Source organism: Callorhinus ursinus, unplaced genomic scaffold (genome assembly GCF_003265705.2).
Source record: "Callorhinus ursinus isolate GAN/ISIS: 27379988/994484 unplaced genomic scaffold, GSC_fseal_2.0 scaffold6, whole genome shotgun sequence".
NCBI lineage: Eukaryota > Metazoa > Chordata > Mammalia > Carnivora > Otariidae > Callorhinus > Callorhinus ursinus.
This window is the reverse complement of record NW_027397068.1, coordinates 2,479,762-2,497,396: the sequence shown is the minus strand read 5'-3', so window position 1 is coordinate 2,497,396 and position 17,635 is coordinate 2,479,762. Positions and strand designations below refer to the sequence as shown.

The 17,635-nt window shown below is 37.9% G+C and overlaps 1 long non-coding RNA gene across 1 annotated transcript; it reads left to right on the top strand.

Moving 5' to 3' along the window:
• Nucleotides 1-2,971: 2,971 nt before the first annotated feature.
• LOC141372955 (uncharacterized) lies at nt 2,972-17,342 on the top strand. The gene is made up of 4 exons (XR_012378480.1): nt 2,972-3,027; nt 3,132-3,193; nt 12,222-12,328; nt 17,009-17,342. It is a non-coding gene; the product is annotated as an uncharacterized lncRNA (long non-coding RNA).
• Nucleotides 17,343-17,635: the final 293 nt, after the last annotated feature.

Here is a 17,635-nt window from a genome sequence, read left to right as displayed (position 1 = left end):
GTGGAGTTGTTCTCAGACCCTAGCATGCTGACTTCCTCTTCAGCTCCCCCTTCCCCATGTGGGAACCCTGGGCCCACCCCGGTAATCCAAACTAATCTCATTATAAGGCCAGCTGATTAGTAAACTTAAGTCCATCTGATATCTTAATTCTTTCTTGCCACATAATATATTCATAGGTTCTGGAGATTAGAACATGAACCTCCTTGGGGAGCCACTATTCTGCATACTCAAGCCCCACTCCCAACTTCAAGTGCCTCTTGCCTTTACAGTGTAGGTCATTTCAGCCATGCCAAACTTCTACCTTTAAACTTTCACATTCTAATATACCCTTGGAAGACAGGAGTAGATTAGTGTAAGGAGACATACTTACATGTTCTGTCTAGTGCATCATTCAAGGTTATTACAGTCTTTTATAGTCTTTGAGCTAGCGATTCAATTCTGTAAATTGTAGAAAGCTAAAAAACTGATTAGTAATGCAAAGGAGTCTTATTTATAGAAATGCAAATACTGTCTAGAGGAATGCAATTGATTGTTGCCTTATGGATATTGACCAATTTTGCCAGTTTGCATCCATTTGTCAATTCTTAGCATAACCATATATTTGTTTTCTCTTTGGATTTTCCTTCGAACCAGCTATAGTATTTTATGAATTCTATTATAAATGAATTAAATAAAATTTGACACTTTCAATTGACTCGAGTTCCAAAATAGCTACATCAGACAGATTCTGCCAATGCAATTCTTGTCTAGGTAGGGAAACAGATTCTTTGTGCTTCCCACTCTGCCATCTTCCTAGAATCCTCTGCATTGTTTTTAGTGATTACATTTTGCTGGTACATTTTTGTCTATTTCACCATTTTCCATGTTTCTATGGCACATTGTTCCAAGGGAACTCCTTTCAAACAGGGTCATATTTTCCTCTCCAATCTAAGCATAGAGGAATTTAACCCCAAATATATTATATATTCCTGCAGTCTTATGTTTTCTATATAATATTCTTTCTTTTTTGCAGTTCTGTTTGGTTTTCTCCCTTATCTTTTGTTAAGCAGTTGGAATTTTTTCATTTCATTTGTTCTCTAATGGACGAGCACATTTTCTGTGAAGAGCCAGGTAATAAATACTTCTGTGAACCATACGGCGTCACAACTTCTCAATTCTGTTGTAATGTGAAAACAGCCACAGACAATACATAGATGAACATAGCTGTATACCAAAACTATTTTAAAAAAATCGGGAAGTGGGCCACATTTGGCCTATAAGCTTTGGTTATGAACCCCTGCTCTAGTGTTTTCTAAGTTATAGAAACTACTTGAGAGCCATCTAGTGAGTAGACTTCCTCTGATTTTCTTCTATCACCTCCTAATACAATATTAGATCTGTATTGGTCTTTCATCTCTCAATCTCTTTCTCATGTTTTAGATCTGTTAACTCCCCAGAAAATTTTGTTAATGATAGTAATGCATGGACACAGTAACAAATCAAATAGTACAGGAAAACCCTTAATCTCAAATCATATCAGTTCCCACCTACAGATCCTATTTGAACTTTTTTATGTTCAGTTAGCCACTGTATAGTAGTTTTTGATGTAGTGTTCAATGATTCATTAGTTAAGTATAACACCCAGTGCTCGTCACAGCACACGCCCTCCTCAGTACCCATCACCCTGGTACCCCCTCCCCCAACCCTCCTCCCCTCTATTTGAACTTTTAATTCTCCTAGGCATTAACTCTATGCTAAATATGTTTGTACCTCTATTTATTGTCTTGCTAATATGAAAGACAGAGGCTTAGTCCATTTTTTTCCTTGTCTTTATTACAATTCTTTCATCTTTTCCCCAAATTTTATTTTATATCTGTGACATTCTCCTTAGATCTACTAATGGTCATTGTAATCCAATCAACTTTGATAATATTTCTTCATTCCACACTTTGTAACATAGAATACTAACACTTATCCCTTCCTTCCGCTTTCCTCACTCTCATCTCTAAATTCCAAAAGTTAGGTACACTATAGGTTTTTCTTTTACCTGATTAATACAGTTAAATTTATATTTCATCCGAAACTCAACCAAGCCTTCCATGCTTCATTCATAGGTTGATTCTAAAACGTGAAAATCCACAAAGATGTATATCTTTGTGTATGTGTGTGTATTATTATGTAATGCCAAGCCAAGCATGGTGATGGTATTATCTTTCAATATTGTGACTCCTAAATCGTTTGTAATAGTGATCTTAAAATCAAAGAAATGGATTTTCTTACATTAATTGATTAAAATCGAGGTTTATTTTCCTTTTTCTTTAATGCTCGGGCTATGGCTTTCTTATTCACCTTTTCCCTTATATCTCTATCACATCATGCTTTCTTCATACTTTCCATCACACCATATATTCTCATGAGTCCCTTGTCATTTTCCTGAGGTCATCCTTCCTGAGGATCTGTCCGTCCATCTTCCTGCTCCACTCTGTACTGATTGCTCTTTCGGCCTGTTGCATAGTTGTTTTCCTTGCTGCTCTTCTGGACGAAGGTTTCTGTTCTTTGAATCCCATGTTGTTTTCCTCCTGCTTGGTTTGCCCTTACTTCTAGTAGAGCACATCCTCCAGAGCAATTACATTTTAACTACTAAAATTCTCTCGTGTTCTCTGGTTGCTCTTTTTCCTAACAATCTTTTATATATTTTTCTTTGCACTATCCCGTATATCAATTAGAAGTTTTCTTTCAAGTTCTGTGTCCTTCAATTTTTTCTGCTGCTTCTTGGGTCAGTTGGCACATTGACTTGTTTATTCATATCAGTCCTCCCTTTCATTTAGTTTCTTTTCCTCAAATATCTGATGATCTTTTGTTGTTCCTTCACATCTATGAATGAGAAACTGATTATTTTTAGCTCGTGTGGGTTCTCCCTCCCCGGATGACAGAGTTGATTGCAGGGCTTATATAACTGGGTGCAGCCTATCCACTGGGAGGCTTCACTTTAGGGCACCTGGGTGTGGAGCAGGCAGGCAAGCTGGAGTTCCCCATTACTAAAATAAGGTAGGCTTTTCTCTGGTAGCAGCCTTTAGTGTTTCTGCCTCCTGAACAGGCTGCCTTATTCCTTTAGTTTGGCTACATTTCTTGCTCATCTATGCCTTCCCCAGGAACATGCTCCTAGCAAGTATATTACTTTCTTTGGAATGTATCTTGGACATTCTAGACTCAGGTTAGTACTGCTTTTCTAGTTGTTCGGGCTCATGTTCTAATTATTAGCCTTTTTATTGCACTAGTACTCAGTCTAGTTCTTGATATTTGTTCGCTATTTTTGGAGTATCAGTGGATCTGGTCTTCTCAGTGTTTTCTTCATGCACATATTTTGTGTTTCCTTGACTCTTGTCCATCCAAGCCCACTGATTTCTTTCTTCTGGGTGTTGCAAACCTTGCAATTCTAGCCTGCTGATGGTGACTTTTCTTGCTTGCCAGTGTTGATAGCACTATGCCTACACAAATTCTGTGACTATAAGGGATTGGGATATATATTTAAGTACCGCTTAGTACCCCAATTTGTTCATTCTACTTGAGGCCATTTAGGCTAGTCATTTGCTGGGATAGTTTTAATCTCTTGCTTCAAGCCACAATATTATTAGCCTGCCCTAAAAATGTTACACTGACTTTTTAAGTATATACCTTAATTATATTTTAATCAATTAACATAGGAACTTCTTGTTGTAAAAATTCAACTAATACTGGTAATACAAAGTCCTCCTTGACATCCCACTCCTATGCTAGAGATAATCACTTATCAACTTTCAGTGTTTGCTTGCAAAACTTTTTCTATATATTTATAAAGCTAATAAGAACACCTAGAAAGTTTTAAAATATAAATGTTATGTTAATTTGTTTTGCAATTGTTTAATGATATATCTTAGAGCTTTACCTATGATCAATAAATATGTATCTACCTCATTCCCTTTAGTTCTACTTCCACAAACATCCCTATACACTTCTACTTAAACATATGGGTATTTAACTGGTCAAGAACTGACACTGCTGGGGCGCCTGGGTGGCTCAGTTGTTAAGCGTCTGCTTTCAGCTCAGGTCATGATCCTAGGGTCCTGGGATCGAGCCCTGCATCGGGCTCCCTGCTCAGCGGGAAGCCTGCTTCTCCCTCTCCCGCTTCCCCTGCTTGTGTTCCCTCTCTCGCTGTGTCTATGTCAAATAAATAAATAAAATCTTTAAAAAAAAAAAAAAGAACTGACATTGCTGGTGGTAAGGGTATGCATATAAGGTGAAATTTTATTTTACTTGAGTAATCCATTTAGAAAATAAACTAAGAGAATATTAAAAAATAGATGGAGATTACAAGAGGTTAAGAAGTGGTGCTGCATTTATAAAGAGTAAATTTATTCTGAGAATCCAAGCATTTCATTATTTTCCTCTATATTTAGAAAAAATGATTTGACATACCAAAAAGAAAGAAAATCTCCACAAAGGATTTTTATATCTACAGGAAAACTATCTTTGAGGGAGAAGGGATTATATTATCATAGATGTAAAAGTTTTTCAGGAGGATACAGGAATGTGCTATCTTTTTATGTAGTATAAAATATACAAAATATCGTATGTTTGGGCAACTATATGTAACATTGTATAAAAAGACCAGAACAATGGTGGCTTCCCAGGAGGAAAGAGAAGAAAGAAGAATATATAGGAGCTGCAATGTATAATGTTTAATTTCTCAAGGTGGTAAGTTTATGGGCTTTCCTCTATACTTTTTGTGGTCAAACTAAATACAGGTAGGTCAAGGATTAGATTTATTCTACTTAATTCCAGTGTGGGAAGATGGACAATCCCATTCACAGGGAAAAGAACATGCTTACCAAAATATAGAAGTCTATAACTCTGGTGCTAAGAAACATGTATCAAGCTAGAAAATACCCAATGAAAGAGGAACACCCAGGTGTAGGAAAAAAAAAAAACCTTGACAAGAAACTGTTATAAACTGCTCCATGAAGATTGCCTACAAGTCAGTAGATGGTCCTTATTTATGAGGCTATCATACTTTCTAGAAACTTTAGTGTCTGAATCTTTATATTTATACATGGCTATTGTTATAGGTGTAGTTGTATATTATATGTGTAATTAATAAGCCAACATCAAAGCCCATGATGCACAGATACCCTTAAAATGAGGCTGAATATCTTAGTTTTCCTTTTTAGCACTTTGGGTCCTCTTAGACTCTCATTCAGCAATTGCTGTTTCTTCAACATTACAGACGTCAACCTACTCAACTCCTGATATCTGTAGGCCGCATTTTTTTTTTAAACCTTTAGCAAAGACCCACAGTGGTAGAAGAGGGTCTTTTTCTTAACAGAAAAAAAGCTCCACTTCCTGCCCAGTGGAGCTTAATCCATCAGTCAGTTCTTGAAAAAGGAACTGACTATAACAGTATTAACACAAATTCCCAAGAACTCAAGGCCTCCCCAGAGAAGAGGCCAACACAATTTCTGGATTGCTTCCAGCACAAATTTTTCAGCCATAGAATATTTTAGAGAATTTTACATGACACACAAGAGAACCATATCTCCCTCACATTTGACCTCCGAGACTCATGTTGTGACATATTATATATACTTTTCTATTATGTACACTAGAAATGAAAAATCTCAAAATGGAAATTTGGGAACTTGCTGGTCTTACAAAAGCAGAAAACAAAACTGTGGCTAGGTTCTGGTATTGAACTGAGTGACAAAGAAGTTGCCTCTTACGAACTTCAGAAGAGAGATGGTATTTTTATGTGAGTGACTTTTAAGAACCAGCAAATTCTAAGAAGACTGGGCACCCAAATTCCCAATCTTAAGAATATTTTAGGAGAGTAATTTTAAGATTAAAATATAAGTCCACAAACACGTAGCTAAGAACATGAACCCCTAAGATGAGCCAAGAATAAAAAATTACTGATGTTTGACTTAGTTAGCTCTTCTTTCTGACAAGAGATTAAAGCCGCCTGTGAGATTTCTTTGAGTCTGACTCATTTAATTCATTTAGACATTGCCAGCAGAGCAAGCTACAACAAAGCAGATCTATTTTAACAAGCTCATTCCTGGCTGTTCTAATAAAGAAAAATAATTGAATTGCTGATTTTGATTGTTTTTAAAGGTACTCAGCATTTGAGTATGTGGCTTCATACACCAAGTAAACAGAGAAATATTTATTACATCATCTTCCCCACAGAATTAACTGCAGGTACCCACACTTTAGATTAGTGTAGTATTGAAATACCTTCCTTGAGTTCAGTTTATTGAAATTGCGCTTTTAAATTAAAACACTTAGGATCTTATTTGGAGCCAGCCCCTGTTCTGAGCACACAGATCTGCGTGCATAAGTGACTACATTGGTGCTAAGCGCATCTATAGTCAGTGGATTTCTCAAGAGGCATCCGTGGCAGCGAAGAGGGAGTCTGTCAACGCGGGTAGCATGGAGAGCTGCAGCAGCAAGCTGGCGACCACAGACATGGCTTTATTCCACCCGAACACGGTTTAAAAAAAAAACAAAAAAACTGAACATTAAAAAAAAAAAAAAAAAACCCAGAGATTCCACATAAAAATTCAGACTTGCAATTCCCTTGAAAATTTATGAGAACTGGCAACAGGGAGTCTCATCCCAAATCAGCAGGAGCTGAGTAGCAGAGTCTCTTCCACCCCACAGTCTATGCATGTGGACTTCACCAAGCCAGCCTCGCCTGTGGTCCCCATCTGGACTCTAGCACTCGAGCACGGGCCCACGAAGGCAGAGAGTAGAGCAGAAAACGGAATTAAAGGACATATACTCATCCCACAGTTGGCACAAAGAGGATCTTTATATTTGTATATTAGCTAGCTCACTGGTAAGGCAGACTGTGTGCATCCACTAAATGGCAGCTCTACACAGCTAAATCAAGTAAGCTCACTCAAGTCACACGTTACACTATACTATAGAGTGGATGTACCCCGTATCTTGTCAAGGGTGCGAGGGAGGAGGTTATCTTGAAAATTGTACCAATTACCTAGAACTTTAGATAGATATTACCTAATTTGAACCTCATGATAAAGTCAGGAGGTAGGTATTTTACACAGATTAAAAAGTCAAGTCAGGCAGTAAAGCAACATACTTGATGTTAAACAATTACTGAGTGGTAGGACCACTGTTCAAATCCAGATCTTGTGACCAAAAAAAAAAAAAACAAACCTGTTTTATCAATTTTACCATATTTTTCCTAGACCTATTCCCCTATAGCTACAAAATAAGAAAGTATTATTCATTTGACTCTCAGATGTATGCACTAATGATATTTATATGATGTTTGTGATTCTCTGGGGGAATATTGGCTCATAATACAAATATTTCAAGCTTAAAAATGTAGAACTTTAAACAGAACCTTCTTACCAACCTCCCAGTGAGCAGTTATCCTTTCCTTATATTAGTTGGCAGCAGCTGTAACAAACCCAATTAACAGTGGCTCAAACACATTAAAAATGTATTTCTCCCCACATGTAGTCTAGGAGGAAGTCTACAGCTGGTCTTGGGGTTGCAAGTAATCAGGTCCTAGGCTTTTTACTTATTCCACTGCCCTAGAGTGATGCTTTCATCCTTCCTGGTATAAGATGGCTTGTCACCACTTTTCCAACCTAGGCACAGGATGGAGAGGGCGGAAGAAAATCTTACCCTTCCGTTGAGAAATAGGACCCTGAGGCTGCACACATTATTTTCACTCAAAGCTCTTTAATAAGAACTTAAGCCATATAGCCACACCTCGATGTAAGGGAGTCTAGGAAACCTAGTCATTAGCTAGAGGGCCATGTATCGAGCTAAAATAGGTGTATGGTAGGAGGAGGGAACCAATAGTGTGGGGCAGCCACATATCTTGGGCACAACCTTTAAAACTTACATAAGGTACTACAGCAAACCACACTTCCCCCTCCTGAAGGGGGCACCCCTGTTTCTTACAACCTGACTTGGCCTGTCCTTCCAGTTGTGTTTCACTGTTAAAGTCCTGAGCCTATTGAAAAGTTCTCGCTAGGTTAGATCTCATATACCTATTTAACTGCATCACTTTCACACCATTGTAAATCAAAAAATTGTAAGTTGAACCACTGTAAGTCATGGACCATCTGTATATTTATGTATATTTTAGTGTTGCCAGATAAAATATAGAATTTCTACTCTAATTTGAATTTTAGCTAAATTATGAATAAAATTTTAATAAGTATGTCTCAAATATTGCATGGGACATACTTACACTAAAATTTTAACTTATTATTTAGCTGAAATCTAAATTTAACTGAACGTCCTGGTTGTTGTTTTGGACTAAATCTAGCACTCCTCATATATTCGTATTGGGGTTACCAGATATCTTTATCTACAGAAATATAAATATAGATATACATATCTCTATGATGTAAGTCATGTCTATTTTAAGCAACTTAACTTCCTGCAGAAACTTCCAAGATGAACTATGTGAAATTATCCTAGGTAAACATAATGATTAGTGATTTAAAATTATTTGTATAAACCAATTAAGTACTGTAGGCCAGTTACCAAAAATGATTATTTTATTTGAATTAAACCATTATGATTGGAAATAGTGGGCTATCAGACTAGTTTTCTCTGAGGCCACTGATAGTTCAATGATAAAACATTAGCACATATCACAGAAGGGTTCATACAAAAATGGGATTAAAAAAAAATCATTAAGCTACTGGGGAAACAAAGAGGAAAGAAAACCATTTCTCTGTTTTACCCTGCTTAAAATTAACATCTTTCATGCTAAGAGGGGATTCTAGAAAATGACTGCTGCTACCTACCTGTCTACTCCCAACTCCAGGCAACATGCCGATTTTTTGACCTGCTACTCTGACCGATGCAGAGCTGAGTTTTAGCATGGCTTTGGGCTCTGAGGACATCCAGGGAGAGACCCAAAGTGAGGTTTTCCTCTGGGGCTGGGCAAGGATGAGAGACCTGCATCAGACTGCCCAGGACAAGGATGAGAAAGAAGTTTTGGGAAAAGATTGTACCCCAGGGATCTTCTTACCATGGAGAAAAGATCATTCTATGCCCCCACATCAAGAGGTCAGATTCCCTGGTTCCCGAAGCAACTGCCCTCGGCTCACGTCATGATCCTGGAGTCCCAGGATCGAGTCCCACATTGGGCTCCCCGCTCAGTGGGGAGTCTGCTTCTCCCTCTGACCCTCTCCCCTCTCATGTTCTCTCTCACTCTCTCTCAAATAAATAAAATCTTAAAAAAAAAATCTTTAAAAAAAAAAAAGGGCGCCTGGGTGGCTCAGTCGGTTAAGAGGTCAGATTCCCCCCACTAACTAAGTCAACCGAGTGCTGAATGGCTGTGCCAGGTCCTACCATTCCAGAGGCTGGAGGTAAGAAGAGATTGGGATCCCGGTGGCTTCTTTGGGTAGCTGACCTGGACGCTGGCAACCTGGCAACACTTGCACTGCCAGCCTGTGCAAGTCGGCCACCACCCATCACTCGCCATACTGCCGCAAGCTGGGGTAATGGAGTAATCAGCCCAGAACAAGTCCGGGATGTAAAAACCCAGCTAAAGCGCCCAGCAGCCAAAGAGAGGAAGAGCAGTCTGGACAAATGCAACTTTCCTGGTGAAAAAGAACTGCTATAGGAGATAGATGAAGAAAAAGGTGTTCAAGAAGATTCAGATGAAGCCATAATTTCCCTATGAAACAATTCAGCACATGAATTGAAGATGATCATTATAGAGTCTAAAAAGAATGACCCAGAAGACTACAGAAGAAATAGTTCAAAGCACAGGCATGTGAAATTGGGAAAGGGCAGGTAGGACAATCTGAGGATAGATTTATAACATCTAGTAGGAACTCCTGGAAGATAAATTATTTGATTAATAGGAAAAAAAATTATTGAGCTGAAGAAAGATAAGAGTCTGCAGATTGAAAGAAATTGCTGAATATTAGGCAGGACTGGTGAGAAACGGACATGTACCTGGGTATAGTCAGGTGAATTCTTGATACCCCCCCCACCAAAACTGTAAAAATTTCCAAGCATAAAAAGCAAGTTATCTACATGAAAAATGATAGTACAAAGATAACAAATTGTTATTGTTAGAATAGAACAGACATAATGGAAAAGTAGAATATTCACATTAACAAGGGAGGAAATAGCATAAGGAGTGAGTTGATCAAACCAGCAAAAAGGAAAAAAGAAAACATTTAAAAAAAATAGACAAAGGATAAAATGAAATACGTTAAGTATCAATGGACTGATGTCTTCCATTAGAAGTCAGAGCTTGTCATATTTGTTAAAATACAAAACCCAACTGCAAACAACTTAAAGCAATACAGAAAGGTTAAAGATAAAGAGATACACAAAAATATCAAACTAATGCAAATGAAAGTTAAGAGTGAGGATATTAACATCAGAAAAGGTTGATTTGCCATATGGTAAAATTTGCATTTTTGAAATTAATTTTAACAATAAATTGGAAAGCAAATTGAAGGAAGGAGCAAGACCAGATAGAGGAAAAGATACTAAGCAACCATAACTTCAGATTAATTTTGGCCTGTATCAATTTAAAATGGAGAACATTTGTTTTAAAATTTTGGTAGTTCAAAGAAACAAGCAAAATCAAATAGTATTTGATTTGGTGTGGTCCTCAGCAGCTTTAACATCACCTGAGAACTTGTTAGAAATTAGATTTTAGGGCCCCACCCTGGACTCATAAAAACTCTGGCGTCCGGGGGATTCTGATGACATTGAAGTTAAGTAGTCATCAAGATCACTAAGCTGCCTTTTTTTTTTTTTTTGAAAAAAATTTGTTATTTATCAGAGACAAAAAGAAAGAGCACAAGCAGGGGGAGCTGCAGGCAGAGGGAGAAGCAGGCTCCCTGCTGAGCATTCCCTCCGCCGATGAGGGACTCACCATGACCCGAGCCGAAGGCAGACGCTGAACCAACTGAGCCACCCAGACTCTCCTTAAGTTGCTTTCTATGACAATTAACTTTTAAGAACAAAAATGTTTAATATTTAATTATGTAACACCCTGTAGCATCAGTTCAAAACTTCAGTGAAAGTCAAATTCACATAATATGCCAGCTAAAAAATATAAGCAAAAATTGGAAATTAAGGAGAATTGATAAAACTACAATTAGATAGACTTAAATAGAGGTCTTCCAGAATTGGATACACTTACTAGACACATCAGTAATTTTATCTGATATATGTAGAACCTTAAATCCCTTTTAGTAGAGAATATATATTTTCTCCCATAGGTTCATGAAACATTTACAAAATCAATCATGTATTTGGCCAAAGAGAAAAGCTTCACAAGTTTCAAAAAATATATATAGAAAAAAATATTTTCAAGTTATCTTCCTTGACTACACCCCAATAAAGTTAAATTATAAAAGCTTCAGCTTTCGAAAAGTTAATCTATGAATCAAAAATATAAAAAGTGAACAAACTATTGGGAGAGCAATTAGGGAACAGTAAACTCTAACATGCTGAGTAAATTCATTGCCTTAAATGTCTATTTTTAAAGAAAAAAAGCAGAAAAACAAAGAAACCGTGTATTCATTTACCAGAAATTAGGAAATGGATTAGAAATGGAAAAGAACTAAAGTAAAAGCTGAAATAAACTAGAAGACAAAACAAACCAAAATAAAGCAGATAGAGGATAAATAAATCCAAAAGTCAAAAAAAAATTCAGACCTATAAAGTAGATAAACCCTGTGAACTTGATTAAAGGAGAGAGTGGACATGGTAAGCACACACAAGAGGGCACTTGGAAAAATACACAGGATTAAAAATGAGGAGACAAACCACAGATACAGGCATGATTAAAAGAACTATAAGAGATTACTGCTTGCAAGTTGATAACTACAAATTTGAAAACACAGAGGAAGTGAATGATTTCCTAACAAAATATAAGTTACTTAAATTGCCAATCACCGCAGAAGATGTCGGGCTGGTGATTAAGAATCTATCCTGAAAAAGGCCCAAAGACCAAATGGGTTTAATCTTTAAATAACAGATGATTCCGATGTTTAAACATTCCCAGGCCATGGAAAAAAGTGAGGGGGATCCTAATTAATTTTATGAAGTCAGATTAATTTTAATTGCAAAGTCTGATGATTTTTTTTAAAGAACTGCTAGACCCATCTCATTTAAAATTGCAGCTACAAACATTTTGACTAAAATATTAGCAAATAAAATGCAACGTGCTTCTGTCTTAGGTCCAGGTTCCCTGGATAGACCCTGACGTAGAAATATGCCTGCCAAAGGTGTTTTGGAAAGTGCTCTCAAAAACACCACCTTTAAGAAAGTGAGCAATGCAACCCAGGTAAGGAGGGAAGTTGAACTGCAATTCTTTTACAACAGTGGCTCCAGCCTAACCCACAGAGAGCTCTGCACCAGCCATGGAGGGCAGACTGCTCCCAGAGGAGAGACTCAGCTGCAAGCCATCAGCAACCCCAAACACTCCTGACAGCTGAGGGGGAAAGGGCCTCCTGTTGATAATGGCACCTGAGCAGCACACCACAGTGTCCATTAAACTCCCAGAACTTGAGTTTCAAAGGATACTGTATGAACAAGTAGAGTGTATTCCTGATTCCAAGTGTGGCGTGATATTAAGAAATCTATCATCATTACTCTTTGCATCAATAAACTTTTTAAGTTTATTAAGATGACATAATTATTAGATGCCGAAAAGACATTTGATAATTTTGTTAATTCATCAGCCATTTAGGACACATCTAGTTTTACATATCGCAAATAAGTGAACATATCATCTTCAGATTTATGTGCATGTAATCTTTTTTGTTTCTTGGCTCTCCCTCTACATCTCCACCCACATCAACCCCAGTACAGTAAGCAGAAAATAACTATTATATACTGGCTCTGAGTAGATACAGATTTAAATTTGTCTCAGATTTGCTTCAGGAACAAGCATCCTTGCACTATCAGGTTCCCTTTTACATAGGCATGTGTTGGAGAATTTTTAATTTAATTAAAAATGTCTATCTCCAGAGCCACTCTCTAGCTGCGCATTGAGCACACCACCGGTAATCCCTGGAGATAATCAACTCTGCCAGGATATAAATAAAAATAAGTAAAAGCTAGAAAAATCTTCAATGTGTGACCATATGTCCAAACAGAAAGCACGCATCTGAGTGGAACTATAGGTGTAGAAGTAAACTATCACCTAGTTGTCAGAGAATTAAATGAGATCCATTTAGAAATCCCCAGCCAATCCACCTTTATCAATGAGAAATATTCCCCCAACGAACACCCCCTCCCCTGCCCATAAGAGATAAAAAGTAGTCTTAAATACGAAAAAAAAATGTATAGAATCTAGGTCTCTTGCAGATATACAATACACATTAAAAATTCATCTGGATCCTTACCTTTGCAGATTCCATCTGGTGGCTTTACAGATGGAAAATCTCAATCACTGGAAGGGCTTCTAAGACTGAAAAGCACATCTGGCCCCAAAGATTGCTAGAACCATAGCTTGTCACCTATAGAAGTCACTAACTCTGGAAGCTTACCCACTCTAGGCACAGCTCAGAGGCACATTCTCTGAAAGAGGAAATGGGGCTCCGGCTTTGTGTTTGGCTCCTTGATATCTGTTTGCACCCGCTCCAGCCCAGGTGTGGATCCTTAGCACCACTGGTTGTAATTAGGGAGCGGATCTCCTTTCACCTGTTTCCCAGACACAAACCAGGACAATCTGAAACCAAAAGAATTTCTAGAGGCTGCTTGCTCCCAGAATAAGTTTGTTTTCTAGCTTTGACTCCAGCTAAACATTCTGTGGTCTCTTCAGGGTGAAGCTTATTTTCTCTTTATAGACGGAGCTTCATGGAAATCCTAATGATAATAGAAGCTTTCTTGATAAATACTGAATCAGGGCCCAATTGAATTTCAAGTTTAATGTCTGCAAGTTAAGTCATTCTAATAGATTGATCTCAAAATAGACGCAAGATGCCCAGTGTGATCTCAGTACTTCAAGTCTGGTGACGAACACTTCTTTTCCTCTGGATAGTGGCTGAAGGAGCGCCACTAAGATTTTCTTCTACAGTTTTCCTTTTTTCAATGTTGTTAATTCTAACTAATCCCCCTGCAAATCAGCACATTCTATTTTATATATATACAGCTAAATTCATATGTGTTGGGAAATTTTTAGCACATTGCTGATAACTCGATCCTTTTCCTAGTATTGATACTACATGAAATAGAAAAAGAACAGACCTAAACTAAGTCTAAAATATATAATGTTTGGGATAAATTTTTCTTTGAAGAAATTTTAAAGATCAGGAAGAAAAACAGGTCTTCCTTTTTTTATTTGGTTGTTTGCTTGTTTTTACATAAGAGAAAGAGCTAGCCAGAGTAGACAGGAAGCATTTATTTCAAGCAGTTGAGGTCACCATCCTATTGGACACAGAGGACTGGATTGGTTGAGTCCTTTGGACCCTTTCCCAGCTCTTTATTACATGGCTCATGTGACAAAAGATACTTCTTCACATATTATTCTTCCACTGACAGTGAGAACATTTGTGAAAAAATGTAAATAATTCTAAAGTGCTACAGATCTCCAACTCTTTATAAGAAACAGATTTTTTTTGGACTTGAGATAATTAATTTCATATTTTCCATCCATTTTGCTTCTACTTTCCCAAGCCTTTCTTTCTTTTCATTTTAATTCCCCACAAATTCTTTGCTGGAAAACTGCAATTACATTTAGCTACAGAGAGATAGTTAGATGGTGCATGCATACATTTTTATGTTTTAATGATTCTTTCAGCCCTTTGTTAAATCAGAGGAATACATCTCTATTCAACTGGTATAAAACCAAGGTCAGTTTAGTTAAGTTGTAATGTTAAAACAACCCAAAGCACATTATATTGAATACTTCTTGCTAACAACATGATTACCTTGTCTCTATCTTATTCCTTAAAACAAACAAACACAAACCAAAGGAAAAAAAGGAAAACCACCCCACCTCACTTTGCCAATCAGAATAATGTTGTGGCATTGAATTAAGGTAGAAGAATCTAGACGGAGGTTTAGCAATAGTGATTGGCAAGCTTCTCAAAGGCAATTTGATGCTAAAGAGAATAATTGCCACGTGGTCTGGCTTCCATCTGTAGTCCTGCCCTAGGAGGGATTCTGCGGCTATACCCGTACAACCATAGTGAACCAGGGAGTGATATCATATTACCAGCCCTGATCACTCAAAACTTAACCAGTGGTTGTGTTTTATTTCTTTGCCCAAATTGACTACTTTTCTTCATCTGTGCAGATGTTTCCCCATGTTCTTTTCATTCAGTGCTCATTCCTTTCATCTACCCTACACATGTAAAGGATTTCTTCTTCTCAGCAGCACTGGAATTTGTACAGGGGAGGAACTCATGCACAGCATTCTGCGTAGAACTGGGAATGGAGAGAAGCAACATTCTGTTTTACTCAGTTGTATGTTAACTAAAGGTGGGTTTGTGGGAATGCTTAAGATTATGGTTGAGGGTACTGAAATAAAAGAGACCTTACCCAGACGATAGATGAGCCAGAAATCAAGATTCCAAGAGAGAATCATGTCATACTTTGAAGTGAGACCACGAGGGTAGAACATAACTAAAGTCTGGGGCAAAAGAAAAAGGAATGCATGGAATATGGTTGATAGGAATCACAGGGTCCATTAAATACCTTTGAATAAGGCACGTCCTTTTGCCAGATACTGACTGCCCATTAATGCTACAGCTGAGTACCACCAGGAGTGATCCATAATTAAGGAGTCCTAAGCCTCAGGGAGAAATATAGATACTTGAGTTTCTCTGTAACATTTTCCTGAGGATTTGTCATGAAACGAACGTGCTACAGGGTCCTCCCGCCACTCCTAGTTTATGATGTACAAACAAACCTTTGTATGGCTTCCAAGGTGCCTATCTCAAGTCATGTCGCTTAATTGGCAACACAATAGAAAGCTTCCAAGGGAAGAGAGGAATGAAGAGAAAATATGCCCGCTCTGTGTCCCTTTTTTGTATGGTTTTCCTTTAGGGTGATAACTCCACTATAAAGATGCTGAGATTTTGCTGCTTTCCTCTCACTTTGCTGGAAGATTTCTCTTGCAATGTCTTCACACAGCCGTGGCCTGGAAAGTGCGCCATGTATTCTTACCTGCTTTTCCCTATCTTCTAAGAGACATGGATATAGGGGACCATGTCTTTGACTGAAAATCAGAAGAACTAATTACCACTCCTAGTTCTATTATTTTCTAGATGTGTAACTTCGAACAAGCCACTTTACAACTCTAATCTCCATTTATAAAATGGAAGAGTTACTAATTCTCTAGTTTTTCAACTTTTTTTTTTTAGTACAAGAATCCTTATTTGCAAGTAGAATTTTTATTCAAAAACCCTAACAAACAAAACAGATCAAAGTAGAATCGCTGAATTTGACGTGGGGAAACAGTGGGTGGTATGTGGAACTCTATCCACTTCTGCTGTTAGCCCCTCTGAGTCACTTAGCTCAGGAGACTGAAAACCCATTTTAAAAGCACAAATCTAGAAGAGCCTTTCCAGATCTCTCCACTTGGATGCAGAGCATCTGGCTCAATTTCAATTAGTGTGTATAATGTCAGAGAAAGGAAAGTCAGGAAGTAAAAACCTTGAAAAATATTTTTAAAAAACATGTTGTTTTTTGTTCTAACAGCAGAAAATAGACTTCAGATCTCTGTAGGAGTATTTGTTAAATAGGCTTGATTTCCAATGTTACATCTCCTGATCACTGTCTAGGTTCGGATCTGTGAGCCTAGCTTTGGGGCACAGACTCTCCCTCAATGCTGAAGGCAGGGATACCCTCTCCCTACAGACTGGGCTTGCCCTGGTGCCCAAGCCCTCCTCAGTAGAGGAGAGACCCATACAAATGAACTTACCCTCACCCCCACCTGCCATTCCATCTTGCATCACCAGGAACTGTCATCCAGAATCCAGTGTCCTAACTCTGCGGTGTCCCTGTGTCTCCACAGGTCCTCTCTGTGGCCAGCTAAACAAAGGGCCAGGAACAATATAAGAAAGCTCTGGTACAAAGAAAATAACTTAAAAGGTAATAATTACTCTCATTTCTTGAGCACTAATTGTATGCCAGGTATTATGCTAAAAGCTTTATTACTATGCACATAATAGCAACAATCCTGCAAGGTAGGTTTTAATATACCCTCCTCACAGGTGAAGAAACTGAGACTCAGAGTTTTTAAAGACACAAATGCAATATCTAGCACACCACAATGAGCCCTGAGCCTTGCAGTCTCCTTTCTCTGCCCCTGGAGCTATGCTTGGGACACCAGCCTGCTTAGCAAAGACCCAGAGATCCTGACAGACCCTTGCAGCTCTGGATGACTGGTCTCCTGGTCTCTTCCTTGGTGCAGCTGACAAGTTGGTCACAGGGAGACCATCAACCAAAATACAGGCCGTTTATTCATAAAATGATCCAACGTTTAAAATACCACTAGCTGTTTAGAAAATATCTTAGGTCACTGACTATGATGGAAGGTAATTTACATTATGGAAGCAATCATTTAATCACTGCCATTAGCCAAATGATTACCTATTCAGCTAATTATCTTTTAATTATGTAATTAAAAATTAAACATTTT